General features: G+C 46.6%; 1 long non-coding RNA gene across 3 annotated transcripts; it reads right to left on the bottom strand.

Annotated features, from left to right (window-relative positions):
* Positions 1-8,964, bottom strand: LOC129782816 (uncharacterized). 3 transcript variants are annotated; one of them, XR_008744939.1, is made up of 4 exons: positions 8,717-8,964; positions 7,264-7,410; positions 2,666-5,358; positions 1-1,566 (listed from the first exon to the last, which is right to left on the bottom strand). It is a non-coding gene; the product is annotated as an uncharacterized LOC129782816 (long non-coding RNA). The 3 variants fall into 3 exon arrangements; XR_008744938.1 differs by having other exon boundaries at positions 1-5,358; XR_008744940.1 differs by lacking the exon at positions 8,717-8,964 and adding an exon at positions 7,515-7,639 and having other exon boundaries at positions 1-5,358.
* Positions 8,965-14,559: the final 5,595 nt, after the last annotated feature.

Genomic DNA, 14,559 nt, shown 5'->3' on the forward strand with positions numbered 1-14,559 from the left:
TCCCAGTGAATGGCATACTTATAATCTCTCTGTTTCACTGCCTGAGACCGCAAAGTGGAGAGGCAGTGGTCTTGGTGAGTAAAATACATGTTACAAAGGTTAGAAAAAGTCACCAAGCAATTTTTATTGTCTGTTTTTTTGTCCAGATGCTGAAAGTTGAAAATTTCCCTCAGTGTTAATAATACAGTATTAGTTACACATGACTGCTTTGCTGGAGTTAAACCACCATGACTCCTGCTCACTCAGACCTGCATTTCTCCAGCGGGCAGCTATTTCAGAAAACAAAAGCCTTCACCATCTGCAATATAGGTCAGTACTTCGTATGACAGGAGCCTTAATGCAGACCAAGCGCTGTTTGAACTCTGAGCATTTGCAAAACATACCACAGGAGTATCTGCTCCGAGGGGGTACATTTGGGAAAGCGTGACTTTTTATAAAACGTGACTCAAATAAAACTCTTAAAGAATTCCTGCTTGAAAATAAACCACATCCCAGTAGCAGACTGGCATCCTAATGCACAGATACTCATCTATAAACCAACGCAGCTCAGGCAGATTCAGATCATTTGTTTTGATGATCTGGGGGTTCACGAGTGAAAATCCACTGCTGAGGCTTTGTCCTGCTGGCAAAACAGGGCCAGGAGTTTTACTCGTAATGATGCCAAAGCTCTGCTTTGCTGACCTGGGATTTGGGAGCATTTACAGACAAGAGGCGGGAGCTTTGATGCTCAGAAGTCATCTGTTTTCATCCCTTCACCATACACCGGCATTTGCACCCGGTAAAACTCTAAAAACACATTTGCTCATCATTAGCCCTGCTAGTCCGCATGGAATCCCATAAATTACAGCTGCTGCTAGAAAATTAAGATGTATATAGGGAAATAATTCACAAACCCTGTATCTGTTGCATCTGGAGGTTCTGGAGTGTTGATTAGTTAAATACATAATTATGAGATAGCCTTAAAGGCAAAAATTGTAAGCAGTGACTTTTGCTAAGGAGTCTCCTGTTGGTGTTATCATACAAAATATAAAATGGTGCAAGTCTAAAGAAGAAATTTATCTTAAAGAAAAAAGTTGAAAGGCTTGTGCTGAAGATACAACTTCTTCAGAACATTTCTTCACAAGTTAGATAATAATTAAAAACAAATTAATTACTCCCACAAAGCATGTCATTTAGGCAAAAGCCTGCATTTTTGAGGACTGTTAGCATCTTGTTCTCCAATTACACAGCTTGGAAGCACAGAGTTTGTTTTCATTTTTGTACTAACACATCTCAACTCTATACGTTCACAGGGGTTTCAAAAGAAACCATTCCTTTCCACATGTAACGTGTCAGCAATGAAAGTAACATGTTGGCACAAGACAGACCAAGAGGGACTGAAAAGCGGCAATCCAGTTTGAGCATTGAGAAGTGATCAGAAAGCCAGTGTAATTGAGACGAATCTGCCAGCTCCCCAGTATGGGCCAGCACTTACCCAGGTACGATGATGGAGCCCCATCAAGGGCAGCAGGATGACTGACCAGCTTGATGTTACATCCATGCTTACACACTCCCTCAGACAGAAACCTAAAGCAGCAACATCAGTTGTTTTTAAAGTCTTTCTTGATTTTTTTTTTTTAATAAAAAGCATACTAGGAAGACAGATTTTTTATTTTTCCTAAGAGTGCTTGCAGAGCAGGGGTCAGTAACCACGTAATGGCAGTCCACCTTGCGTTAGCCTTCAAAGCATCAAGCCAAGCAAGACTCACACAATGTGTGCATGAAGGGTAGGCAGTGTGACACCATAATAAATAAGTGCATCCAGAAAAAGTGACACTTTTGCCTTTAGAAGAATTCCTCCATGGCAAAATTTAGCTTTGCATGGAATCAGGAAAATCGAAATACTAAAACTATTTGTGTCATGGAAACTGCCAAATATTTCAGTTTGAAAATATCAACATGACCTTATGGAAATGAAGCACTTTAACCATTATACGTTATTTTAGATAGCAGAAAATGCAATCCTAAAATCAATCAGAAAGGTAATTTTCCATTTTGTGAGTCCTTTTGAAATTCTTTCCCTGAAAATTTTATGAGAAGTGCAATGTTCCCATAAACTATTTCAGTTTCATCAAAAGTGTATTTTCCAATGAAAAATTGTTCAAATTATTTCTTTTCTGCCAGCTTTAACTGCTCTGACTTGCTGAAAAAAGCTCTGGGAATTTCTTGGGGATAATCGTTTTAACCATTCAGCCTCACAGCTCATTATCATGAGTTCTTTATGTAGAGGAAAATCTCTGCTAAAATGAGGAGTCACCGGGAACTCTCAGGTGCTTTGTGCCTTTGAAAAATCAAGCTGTTTGATTGAATTTCTGAATTTAGCTTTTCTTTTTTCCCCTCTGCCTCCTGTACTGGAAGCAGAAATATATTTAATTACATCACATGGTAATTTATTGTTTATGCATGATATTGCAAGTGCTGATTGAATATCCAAAGTATGACATCTGAAATCACATCTTTATTTCACTCCACAATAATAAAGGACTACTGTACCCTGACACACTTATAGCCTTCAACGGAGGATTCTGTGATGTGCCAGGTAATTGTTTATCAGCCCAATCCACAGGCCCTGAGACTTACAAGCCCGAAGCAAGCCGTGTGGATTAATGCAAAGCATGACCCGTACCTCACATCAGCAGACTTCGGTGGCTGCTCCAGCACCAGCCCTCGCTGCTCTCAGCCCCTGGCTTCCACCTCCCTGCCAGCACCTGGGGGAACGGTGGCTGTTGGTGTGAGCATCCCAGCAGCAACCCCCTGCCCCACACACACCTCTGGGCGCTGTGGAGAGCATCACCTAGCCTATGGCAGAGGAGCATTGCTCCATTGCATCGAAACAGTACAAAGTGGACATGAGCAGGAGGTTCTTGCCAAACAAATGAAATCACTGCTGAAAGCTTATTCAGTTAAACGAAAGACTCACAAAATGGAAGTACTTTCCTGTCTGTATTCTTCTTTCTTTCAGGGATAACTGACATTTTCAGCTTTTCCAAGCCAACAGCTTTTCAAGACATATTTAGTTAATTATTTTTTTTCTCTAAAAGTCAAAATTCAAATTAAGTGTGACAGGGTTAATACAGGCACATTTTGATAGCTTTCAAGATTTTTCTTCTTCAGTTTATTGATTCATAGGAAATTTTTTTGCCCTGATTTGGGCTAACAGCATTGTTGGAACCTGGAAAACCACAGTGGGACCAGAAGCATGTTCCCTGCCCAGGTCTGAAAAAAATTCACAGCTTACACCTGCAGCCAGGCCTGTAAAGGCACTCACTAGAGCACAGAGACAGGCAACAAGGCAGGTACCTCCTACCTTGTATTGAAAAGAGAGGGACCGCACGGACAGTGACCAAGGTTGCTACAGCTGACATGGGGCGGCAATAATCCCCCACCCTGGCACCACCAGAGCACCCCACGCTGCCTCCCTGGAGGTGAAAGGGGGGCTGAGCCCTGCTGCCCCCATGCCTCACCAGCCACCCCTGCAGAAGGATGAGACGCTTCCATGGGCAGAGATGCTCCTGCAGTGCTTGACATGCAAGTGGATGTGAAGAATTCGATGAAGTGCTAGATTAGGGCTTTTAAAATAATTGTGATAAATGATAGCATCTGCATGCACTAATTTCCCTCAAGATGTGTTAGATTAATTTTATGAAATTAACGTCCAGAATAGCAAACATTAGCCGTTTGCATGACCAAGGCTTCAAATCCATTTGAGCTCTTGCAGTTTTGCTTGGGCTGTCAAACATTGTGAATCCAAGGAAAAACTCAGATTTAGGGGGAACACACAGAGGGAGCCCAAAGCTGGCCTCCTGAACAGCTACTTGGGAAATTCACGTCACGTGTGTAAACCAGTAACTTGGGCACTTCAGTGTCTACTGGAGCTGAACTGATGATCTAACCAGGACACCCACATTTCAGGGCTTGGCACTAATATATTGTAATATTATTCCTGTGTATTAGCAGACTGCAGGTTGTATGCCATCCTGCTCACACCGAGGGGTGAAGGATCTTTTAATCATGTTGGCTGGATCCTGTGAGCAATTCATGGCTGAGGACAGGCAGTTCTCAGAGCTAAATGGGACCTGACCTGGGCTTTTGAGCACCATGCCTATTACTTATTCCCACATAAGACACAGCTGAAGAGGATGGTTCGGTTCACTTCCCTTTTGACAGACTGCAGGGAACAGAAGACGATTTTTACTGTCCAGAGACGTGTGAAGTGCTGCAGTCCCCTGCTCCTCCTCCTCCTCAAGATCTGGGACTAAATCTCCAATGCCACCAAGTTGACATGGGTGTTTGAATACACACCATCTTCTCATCTGGTTCAACGAGTTTCATCACAAGTAATGAGATGTCTGTGAGATACGAGCATCTGGAGGAAGAAAGCTGAGCTGAAACTCAGCCCAGAGGAAATGGAAGTTGGAAGAAATATGGTAACACTTAGCAGAGCAAGCCAAGACCACGACTCTCTCCTCTGCTGAGGGAATCCACACTCCTGCTGCCAAAACCTAGTTACTGCAGGCAGCCTACTCTGCTGGTAGAGCTCGACTATCAAGGAACAAAGAGATGATCTGCATATTAGCCCCATCCCTTCCAGACCCACCAACCCTGGCAACTCACCCAACATCTATGGGATGAATTCCAGCCGGTCCTTCTACCTGAACATCAAACCCCCCAGGCCTCTGCTGAACGGCAAGCACAAGGGAAGCAGAGCAGAAGGTAACTTTACCAAAGAGGTGACCAAGGCCTCTTTCCCTGTCCTGCTTCTGGACCCTGCCAGATCCTCTCAGATCCCTCCAAGGAGGCATTTCAGTGCAGCGACTCGGACAAGGAGGGGCTGCAGGGCAGCCACAGTCAGGGCTTCCCACGAGAAGACAGGGAGCTTTCAGCAAGAGGCCAAAAAGTGGTTTCTCTGAAGAACCCCACATTTACCCCATTACCCTTTGAAGTGCTCCTGTCCCTGTGTATATCAGCACTCAGGTTAAAACCAAAGTTACCAGGAGCTCACCTGCACAGGTACCTGCTGCTGGCTCTGTGGGTCGCTGAGCATTACTGCGTGCCCTACAGCCAGCTGCTTTACCACCACTTCCACATAACTCCTCCAGAACCAAGGACACAGAAAACTTAGAGGAAAGGGAAAAGAGTGAAAAATATGAAAAGACACATTGACACACCAAGATGAGAGACATACTACAGCCTTAACTGCATACTGCAGACGCACATACACCTAGAAGCAGCTCCACGTTCCACACATTTGGCGTTGAAGGGGTTATGGCCACAGCCGCCTCCTGAATCACTGAAGACTTTCCAGCTGGACACTTTGTTCTGAGAAAGAAAACACACAAGGTACCAGGATCATTTCATCTGCACTCACATTCACACCTCCAACACAGACCCAACACGACATGCCTCGGATTCAACATGCTTGTTTTTTCCTGCCTGCCCTGTATTACAAAACTCAAAATGAAGGAGACTGCTTGCTCAGGCAGAACTCACCACCAGTGCAGCAGAGCCACAGCGTTCAAAAAATAATGCTTAACTAAGATTATTGGTGTCTGATAACTGTATTGAATGCATTTGGGTTTATTCATGATTTTCAAGTATTTCTGTAACTTGACCATAGGGATTTTTGTTCTGTATATATATTACACACACATAAGCATTTATATAGATACGTGTGTATATATATGTGTACACACACATGACTCTCACACCTGTGTGAGCGCATTATTGAGGTTGCGCTATGATCGTTGTCAGCTCTTGCTTCAGTTCCTGGTTGGGATCTGAGGCCCTGACCTCTCCCAGAAATGTCCCCATATGTTCCCCAACAGCTGCAGGGGTGTCTATTCAGCAGAACTCCCTGCATCCAGAAACATTTGCTAATAAATGTTGTGGTTTATCTGTTGTATCAGCACCACACAAGTACTCTGCTCTTCGCAAACTCACGCATATGTACCAAGTTAATTTTCATTTTGCTAATTTTGAGGAAAGGAAGGCTGACTTCTATTGGAAGAACTTGGGTCTGGGAATGGGAAGTAACAGGAGTAATACAGGTTTGTGAAGTTTTGGGGGTTTCTGGCTGGATTCAGCTAAGAACACACTGATGGCACAACACAGTGACACAGGGACCTGACCAGCCCCACTGAACACATTTGTTTGGAATCTGGCTCAGAGACGGCCTGACTGGATGGACAATTTGCTGTTAGCAGTGACAGCGTGTGGCAGTGAGCTGCTGGGACGGGATCCAGTGAGGGCCAGGCATCCAAACCAGCAGGTCATTTCACAAGGGAAGAGGCCTGTGTGCAGCACAAAGCACTGACACGGTATCTGCCAGCCCGTTTGCTCCATGGCCGGCAGCGCTCGGACTGACAGGAAGGCAAGTTTGCTTTTCCCCTGCTAGCCTGGGCACGAGAGGAGCTGCAGGGGAGAGAAATCCCCTAACAAAACTGCACGGGTAGCCGTGCTAACCAGGGAGATACGTGGAGGGTGCAGACAGCTCCTGGGGAACAGGAAGGATAGAAAGCTGCAGCCTATGGAATTAATCCTCAGCTTTCGGGACACTTGGAGTTTTTTAACAAAATATGTACTTTGCTGAAGCATCTATGACTGTGGTTAAAAGTGCATTAGGACAGGAGATGCAGAGACAGAATTCAGAGTGCCCTGACCAGGCAGAAGGATGAGGGTTTCACAGAGGCAGTAGCCTAAGTGCATCAGAACAGCCACTGCCTGCCTGGGTTTTTAACCTTCCCTTCACAGGCTGCGGTGCAGGAAGCACACGAGTCCAGCATTGGTCACTTGTGCTGCAGTCTAGTATTTGGTGGCCCTTTACAGCCCCAGCTGCCCCCATCAACTGATCTTTAATATGTGCTCACAGCACAAAGAGAAAACATTTAAAAATGGAAGCTTGTTCTACAGGGCCAAATACAACAGAGCACGTGGGTTTTAAATGCTACCTATTATTTATCAACCTATTGCTTTCTAGGGAGTGCCTCTAACTCAGTTTTTGAATGCTGGGAGCAGCAATACCACAGCAAAGAGCTTTCCTCCTTGGCCAAGGAACAGCTTTCCCTTCTCCAATGCAATTACAATGCCGACACCAGCAACATCTCTCTGACAGCCTTGGACACACCAGCTTTCAGCACTGGAGCCAGGAAGGTGTTGCCAGGAACCCAGGAAGACCTTCCCCACCCCAACATTGGTATCAAGGCACAGAGCAAGTTACACACCTACCATCAGTGCTCCGGCTGCCACGGAGCCTGCGGAGCACGGGAGTGGCAAGCGGGAGAGGCTGGCTTGCACAGGCAGTCACCCTTCAGAGGAACGTGCCAGGATTAAGCTGTCAGTCTTGCAGGGGTCTGTTCAAAACAGAGGTGCAGCCTGCAAAACAAAAGGCAACAGGCAGGCTGGAAGGGATCAGTGGGGAGAGCTGCTCTTCATGGCTACGTGTACAGACAGAGGAATAAAAAGAAAGTTATTCCCACCTCCACCTCACACCAGAGGTCCTGCCAACAGCAGGCAGGTTTTGGGTAATCCATCTAAATGTAGATTCACACTGGCAGTTACAGATCTGAATGACAAAAAACAATTAGGCAATCTGTCAGAGCACCCAATAGAGACACATAGTTCAGACACCTCTGAAATTCCGGTGAATTAATTTAAAACAACACGGACATGCAAAATCATACAAGTTAACCTTCTTACTGGATATGTATCATTTGCTCTCCTTTTCATGTCTCCAAACAGAGCAGAAATTTGGGGGATCAAATGTAGCTGCTACAGCACGGCTGAAAGGAAATACTATGGTAATCAAGCCAGAGCTAGTCACATTCATTCACTGATAGCAACTCTGGCTTTCCCTGTGCCGTATTTTTGAGGACTTCCATAGATTTACCTGCACCTCCCACTGTCTTCACCCCTGCACAGAACGCAGGCCCTGAATAAAGCACCTCTGCCATCTCCCTCTCCTAAACCGGGTCCTTGTTCTGTTGGAACAGCAGTGTCAGCCCCTTCTGTATGCTGAGAATACTGGCAACACAAATCAAAAAACAACATTTTACAGGTGTGGAAGGACACTGACGATGCAGTCAGCTGGGGGTCTGCGTGTGCCATCCTTTCAGTCCCAGTGGAACCCAGCCCGGCTAGAACCCAGCACACATTTTGGTTTTGTCTCTGTGTTGTTTTCAATTAGAGGCATTTTTTTGCATGTGATGCACCAAGGGAAAAACAACACTTAGAGTTAGAACCAAGGTACTCCTGGAGAAAAATATGATTAATGGGATAATCTTGTAGATTACAATAGTTAGAGGCAGTTCCTGCCATTTCCCACTCTCCAAGGACTGGTTCTACTCGCATCCAATACAGACAGCTGCAGATTCCTCAGCATCATTAGTATCCAACATAGGACTACGTTTGACATTTTAAAACTCCTGTAATGTGCATCCTCTATAATTGTGTATTGTCTAGACTGAGTTTTATGAATTTAATCTTACGTAGCATAATTTCTTGATCGCAAGAATTTTTGTGGAGCCAGTTGCATATGTGCTCACCTTTGCATAAATATATGCACACACACATCCACAGCGCTCACACCCATTGTGAATAATGTCCTTAAGTTAATCGCATCCTAATTAAACAATGATCAAATCTTATTTAATAACCCCATTGCCACTGAGAAGAGGTGTACCTGATGGGTAACAGCAGCGATGGCTCCTGACTTCCATCTGCATCTCCATTCAAGCAGAGGGCTGCAAACAGGTGGCAGGAGGCACCTGCTGAACTTCAGGGCAAGTTTCGTAAGCTGTACAAGTGGACACCATGGGAAGGATTAACTGGGATAGTTTCTGTTTAATTAAAACTCAGGTTTCTACTAAAAGAAATACAGGCAAAACCTTCTGCTACTGAATTCAGGTTGGTTTTCTCCAGACCTTTACATTCTGCAGCACTCTGAAAATAAATGACAAAAGATAGAACACGCTTTATCAGGGAAAAATAATTTTGGCAAGTATCTGGCAAACCTCCAATTTCTGATTCTGGCATAAGAATACAAGACTAATATTTTCAGTAAGGTGATCAGCAAGAAAAATCTCTCTGTAAACACTGGCACACCAATTATCTGTGCTGGGCTTCAGTCAGCAGCACAGCAGCAAGGACTGAAGCAGAGCGTTTGTTTCAGAGGTTTGTTTCTGATCATAACAACGCCAGCAGTATCACCCACACATAGTCACTTGGTGGGACGGGTTTGGGGCTTTTTTTTTTTCCTTTTAAGTGTTCATATTCCACCACTGGCAGTAGTGGGAAAAGGAAACAACAAACCGGTGCAAAACTCAACACAAAAGACAAACTGAAGACCAAATTTCACACTTGCCAAGTTCCAGAACATACAAGGTTCAGATTATATATTTTAAGGTTGCATAATTAATTGAACTTAAATTAATCACCTAAGCCTTTGCAACACCCTGCTGTTCCAACTGAATGCAACAGGAACATGATTTATGCACAAGCCTGGCAGGATGCTGAGCAGCTTCCAGCCTTGTCCCAGCCCCTGCTTGACAGGGAAGCACTACACGGTACGTATTTTTCAAATCTGAGCACTGAGTGCTAATTTGGGGTATTTTGATTATTTTTTTTTATTTGATCAGCTTGCGTAAACTACTTATTCCAGTTGACTATAATTCACCTAAAGCTTTTTTTTTTTTTTAAATTATATATGCAGACGGAACCTTCACGTGGCACTAGACAAGTCACACGTTGTCCTGCACCATCCGTCACTTTCTGTGACTGTCCCTCTCAAATCAGAGTGCAGAACCATCGTGGATCTTGAGCTGGGAAGGATCCACAGGGCCCGCTGAGCCCTGCTCCATGTGTGACCCCCTAAACCAGCCTGGTGCACAGCTTCAGCCCAGCACCGGCAAGGGGTGCCGGAGCACAGGGGTGCCCGCACACGGACGGTAACAGCTCTGGGTTTCCTCCACCTCCCCTGCAAAAATTGGTGGGGTGCTAGCTAAAGTTTCACTTGAAGTTATTCACCTGCACATAGGGTCTTCTGGCTTTCACCGTTATTTATTTTTAATCAACGTACTTTTCTTTTTCCCCCATCTTTTTTCTTACTGTTTTAGAGCATCGAGTATCAGGAACCACGGGGTCGCTGAGATCCCAGCAGCAGTGCCCAGACGGGAACTCTGCCCGGTGGCCCTGGGATCGCAGCAGGGCTCGGGCCGGGAGGCACCTCTAAGGCCCCCCGGCCACCCCCTGCCCCAGGCTGAGCCACCTCCCCCCAGCCCAGGTGGCTCCAAGCCCCAGCCTGGCCTTGGGCACTGCTGGGGACGGGGCACCCACAGCTGCCCCGGGCAGCCGGTGCCGCGCCGCCCCCTCGCTGGGCGCTCCCGGTGAGCGCTCCCTTCCCAGAGCCCGGCCTCGCCGGGAGTCCCCGCAGCCCCCGCCGGGAGCCTCCGCCGACCGTCGGGGCGCAGGCGGCCGCCACACGGCGGCTCACTGGCCGCTCCGCCCGCCCGCGCCCGCACTCCGGCGCCTCAGCACCGCTCCCGGGCCCAGCGGAGTCCGCCGCCCGCCTCAGCAATTAGGGAATTTTTCTTGATTGCCTTTTCCTGGGGTCCGTTCGGAACAAGCCCCAGCAGCACCTCCCGGTGTCCCCCCTCCGCCGGGCCTCGGGCCCGCAGGCTCCGCCGGGCCGGCAGCGCCACCTGCTGGGGGTGGGCGGCACAGCCGCGACGCGGCCTCGGGCCGGCGGGGAGGGCAGGACAGGGGCCTCCACGTCCACCGGAACGGGTCCATCCCGGCGCCGCTGGCCAAGGCTGCCTTACCACAGCAGGGCTCGGGCCGGGAGGGACCCTAAAGCCCCCCCGGGCCCACCCCCTGCCCCGGGCAGGGCCACCTCCCCCCAGCCCAGGTGGCTCCAAGCCCCGGCCTGGCCGTGGGCATTGCCGGGGATAGGGCACCCACAGCTGCCCCGGGCAGCCGGTGCCAGTGTGTCACTGCCTTCACAGGGAACAATTTCTTCCTAAGATCCAGTCTAAATGTCCCGTTCCACTTTGACCCATCGCCCTTGTCCCGTCGCTACAGCCCCTGCTAAAAACTCTGTCCCCAGACAACACGGCAGGGGCACGGGCCCAGGCAGGCCCAGCTGCGGGGCGGTGGGGCTGTGGGACCGGCACCCAGGGGACCCGGAGCACCCCGGGGCACCCACATCTGCCAGCAGAGCTGCCCCCAGCTGCTGCCCAGCAGCCAGCGTGCTGTGGAATAGTCTGCTGCTGCAAACAGATTTCTGGCAAGAAAAAACCCGCTGCTTTTCACATTTGAACGAGGCCAGCTGCAGTACAAAAAGCTGTAGCCACTGGACTGAGACCAGCAGCACCCACCCAGCACCATGCATGGAGAAGTAAGACCCCCTTCTAGGCCAGCCACAGCCGCAGGTAGCTGTGCTCATGCAACATTTCACCAACGCAGCAACAAGCGGTGCTGTGGCACGTTATCCCTGCACCCTCCCTGCGCATGTTTCAGCAATACCCTGCATCTCAACAAAGAAAGACCAAGTGAAAAACTTTCAAAACTCTACCAATATTCAAAGAAAACCAAAACCAACTAAAAAACACCCACAAACCAAAAAACAACAAAATTTTGAAGATTACCAAAAGTTAATGAAGAGGCAGAAGTACCACTCAACACAGATTTGTAAAAAATATGATCTTATCACATAAACTTATTACGGGGGGAAAAAAAGTTTACATATACACATTTTTAGCAAGGTTCCATATTCAGAAAGGTAATTTAGGTTACTTATTTCCGCTATTCTGCTCAGCTTTCTGATAACAGTAAAACAAGTACTTTTACAAAGGAGACCAGAAGTGGCTGCAATAAGCCTCCCTGCACCCTGCACATGCTGGCGGCAGCTCCCCAGGACGGGGCCTGTACGCTGGCCCTGCTCCGTGCCCGGCAGTTCAGAGCTCAGCGTGGGGTCAGCCTGCACCACAACACCCGGGTAGCAAACAGCAGCACAAGAAAAGCACCTAAGGATAAAGCACAGAACGATCCATGCTGCTTAGTATCCAACCACTGCAGCAAAATGCTTCTTTATACAGCCGACTGATCAAACTTTCTCCAGGCATAGTTCTGTACATGTGTTTTTTAATAACACCCTTCCTTCTTTATTTCAGGCATAAAGCATGCCAAGCCTTGAAGGTGGCAGTGAGGAAGAGCAGAGGGCAGGGGAAGAACAGTGCATCCACAATGTCGTTTACACAACATAATTCTCCCATTCAGCACTGAAAAAGAAACCTTATTCCTTCCTTGAACATTTTCACACGCAATTCTTCAAGGGAGCTTTATTGGAAATTCAGTATCAAGACAACCATTCTGTAACTAAAGGCTCCAGGAAAAAAGATGTTACACGTAATTCTGTGTTCTAAACCACCTTCGCAACATGCTGCCATCAAGCAGGGGAATGCTCTCCTGCACTTTAGAAGAAATACTTGTTTTGAGAATTACACATAGAACAAATCACTTCATTTTCACTGCATGCAAAAATGCATGGTGTGAAGGCACTTTATTAACAAATAGCCAAGTAAAAAAGACCCTTCAAAGTGTCAGCCACAGGAAAAGATCTGTTTGGTATCACAGAGCCAAATCTTTAAGAAACCTAGAAGTGAGTAATTAAGATGCACAGAATGCACCTGCCTTCATGCCAAACTAAGCTAGGAATTAAATTTAGCGATAAATACTCATGTTCCATAACACAAGTTAATTTTATACTATGCAAAGGGCTGATATTTGAGTCAGTACCTAAATATTTTATTGGCATATCTCAAAAATACTCTTCTAAATCCAGTTACAAGCTGGCAGTTAAAAGAAAACACCAACCTGTAACTTTCTCAGAAGTGGAGTTTGCTGCAGGTGAAGTTGTTAGTTAATCCTCTGGACATAGGAAGTCTTCTCATTTTACTACTTCTGACATTCCTTGTACGCACATAGTATTTCGAATGCCATACCTAAAAAAGCACCACGGCCACAAAAGCAGCTATGCCAATTCCATCAGGGTGTTTCCCCCACGCAGGATTTAACCAGCACCAGACATCTGCCCCCAAGCCAAGCCTATATAAGACGTTCCTACAGAAGTGTGACAGGAAAGCAGCCACAGGTTCCTGGCCTACAAATTCCACTACGCAGCCGTTTCACTGCTCCCAGCACTGCAAAACCAAACAAAGGAAAAAAAAAAAATCCACACATTTCTGCTTCCTTGCCACCTCCAACCATACTCCTAATTTCCTCTTCACCACGTTTGAAAAGTCTCCTATTGCCTACAAAAACATCACAAGCATCTTTGGCTAGCTGTGAAGACGACAAAAGTAGGAAACATGGTATTTTGAAGGAATCGGGCAGATTGAAGATGCATCTCCTTGACCACAAGCACTTTTTCAGGCTTTAACTTCTAACCATAGTTATTTCTTATACTTTCTCCCTTAATTTAGAAGCCAAATGCTATTTGGAGGTTAGTCTTCTAATACCTCAAACTCTTATCAGAAATAAAAACATTGAGGACTACAAACATGAAAATAAACAACTTCCCTAGTGCTGTATTTGCTCTCTCTAGCAGTCTTTAGATCAAGCCCAGCAGCTCTCTAGTAATATATACACTTAATAATCTCAATACACAAGTACCATAAAGGATGAAGACAAGCCTGTATCAAATGCTCCCAGCATACAGTATCTGCTCAGAATTCAAGTTCCCCTTCTCATTCTCCTTAATGCACCCACACAGAACACTTTGCACTACAACACTCATTAAGGTATCACACAGCGAATTAGTTTTGCGAATTGTTATGCAGCCCCCAACCTGATATCCCGGCCAAAGTGCTCAGTCCTTGGGAACCCCACGACAAATGAGCCTTCTGGCATGTAAAAGACACTAAGCAGACCTCACAGCTCGCTCACCAACCCCAAAGGAAGCGAGAGAAGGTGCCAGCTAAAGCTGTTCTTTAAGCTACTGGTTGAACTACGATGTTTGCTATAAAATACACGTGCATCCAGATTTTCAGCAACCTTACAGTATTTCACTGAAAATTCAACAGATCAGCCTTTGCTAGAAACAAAGCAGCAAGGGGTGGACCTGCTGAAGGGGACAAGGGGACAGGACTGTGGTCAAAGCCACGCCAGACCTTGCTTGTCCATCAAAGCACATAAATAATTTCACCCACCTATCCCAAACACACACAAGCCTTAGGATATATAAAAAGTAGTGAACTGAGCAGTAAACCTATTTAACCTAAGGACAGTGATGTTAAGTCATCAGCAGCTTGGACCTCCAACAAATCCCAATTACCACAGCCCCCACATCACTTGACCACAAGCGCATTCTGGTCCCCTTTTAGGATGCCTACCCAGTTATGAAACTGATCAACTTGCCAGCATGACTTTCCCCCCACCCACTCCCGCCCCCCCAAAAAAAAAAAAAAAAGCCTCAGGGTAAACAGTTGCCTTGCAAGCACTCATCTGTTGAGATCCACCTGCACCTGA

The sequence above is a fragment of the Falco peregrinus genome, chromosome Z (assembly GCF_023634155.1).
Source record: "Falco peregrinus isolate bFalPer1 chromosome Z, bFalPer1.pri, whole genome shotgun sequence".
In the NCBI taxonomy this organism is placed as follows: Eukaryota; Metazoa; Chordata; class Aves; order Falconiformes; family Falconidae; genus Falco; species Falco peregrinus.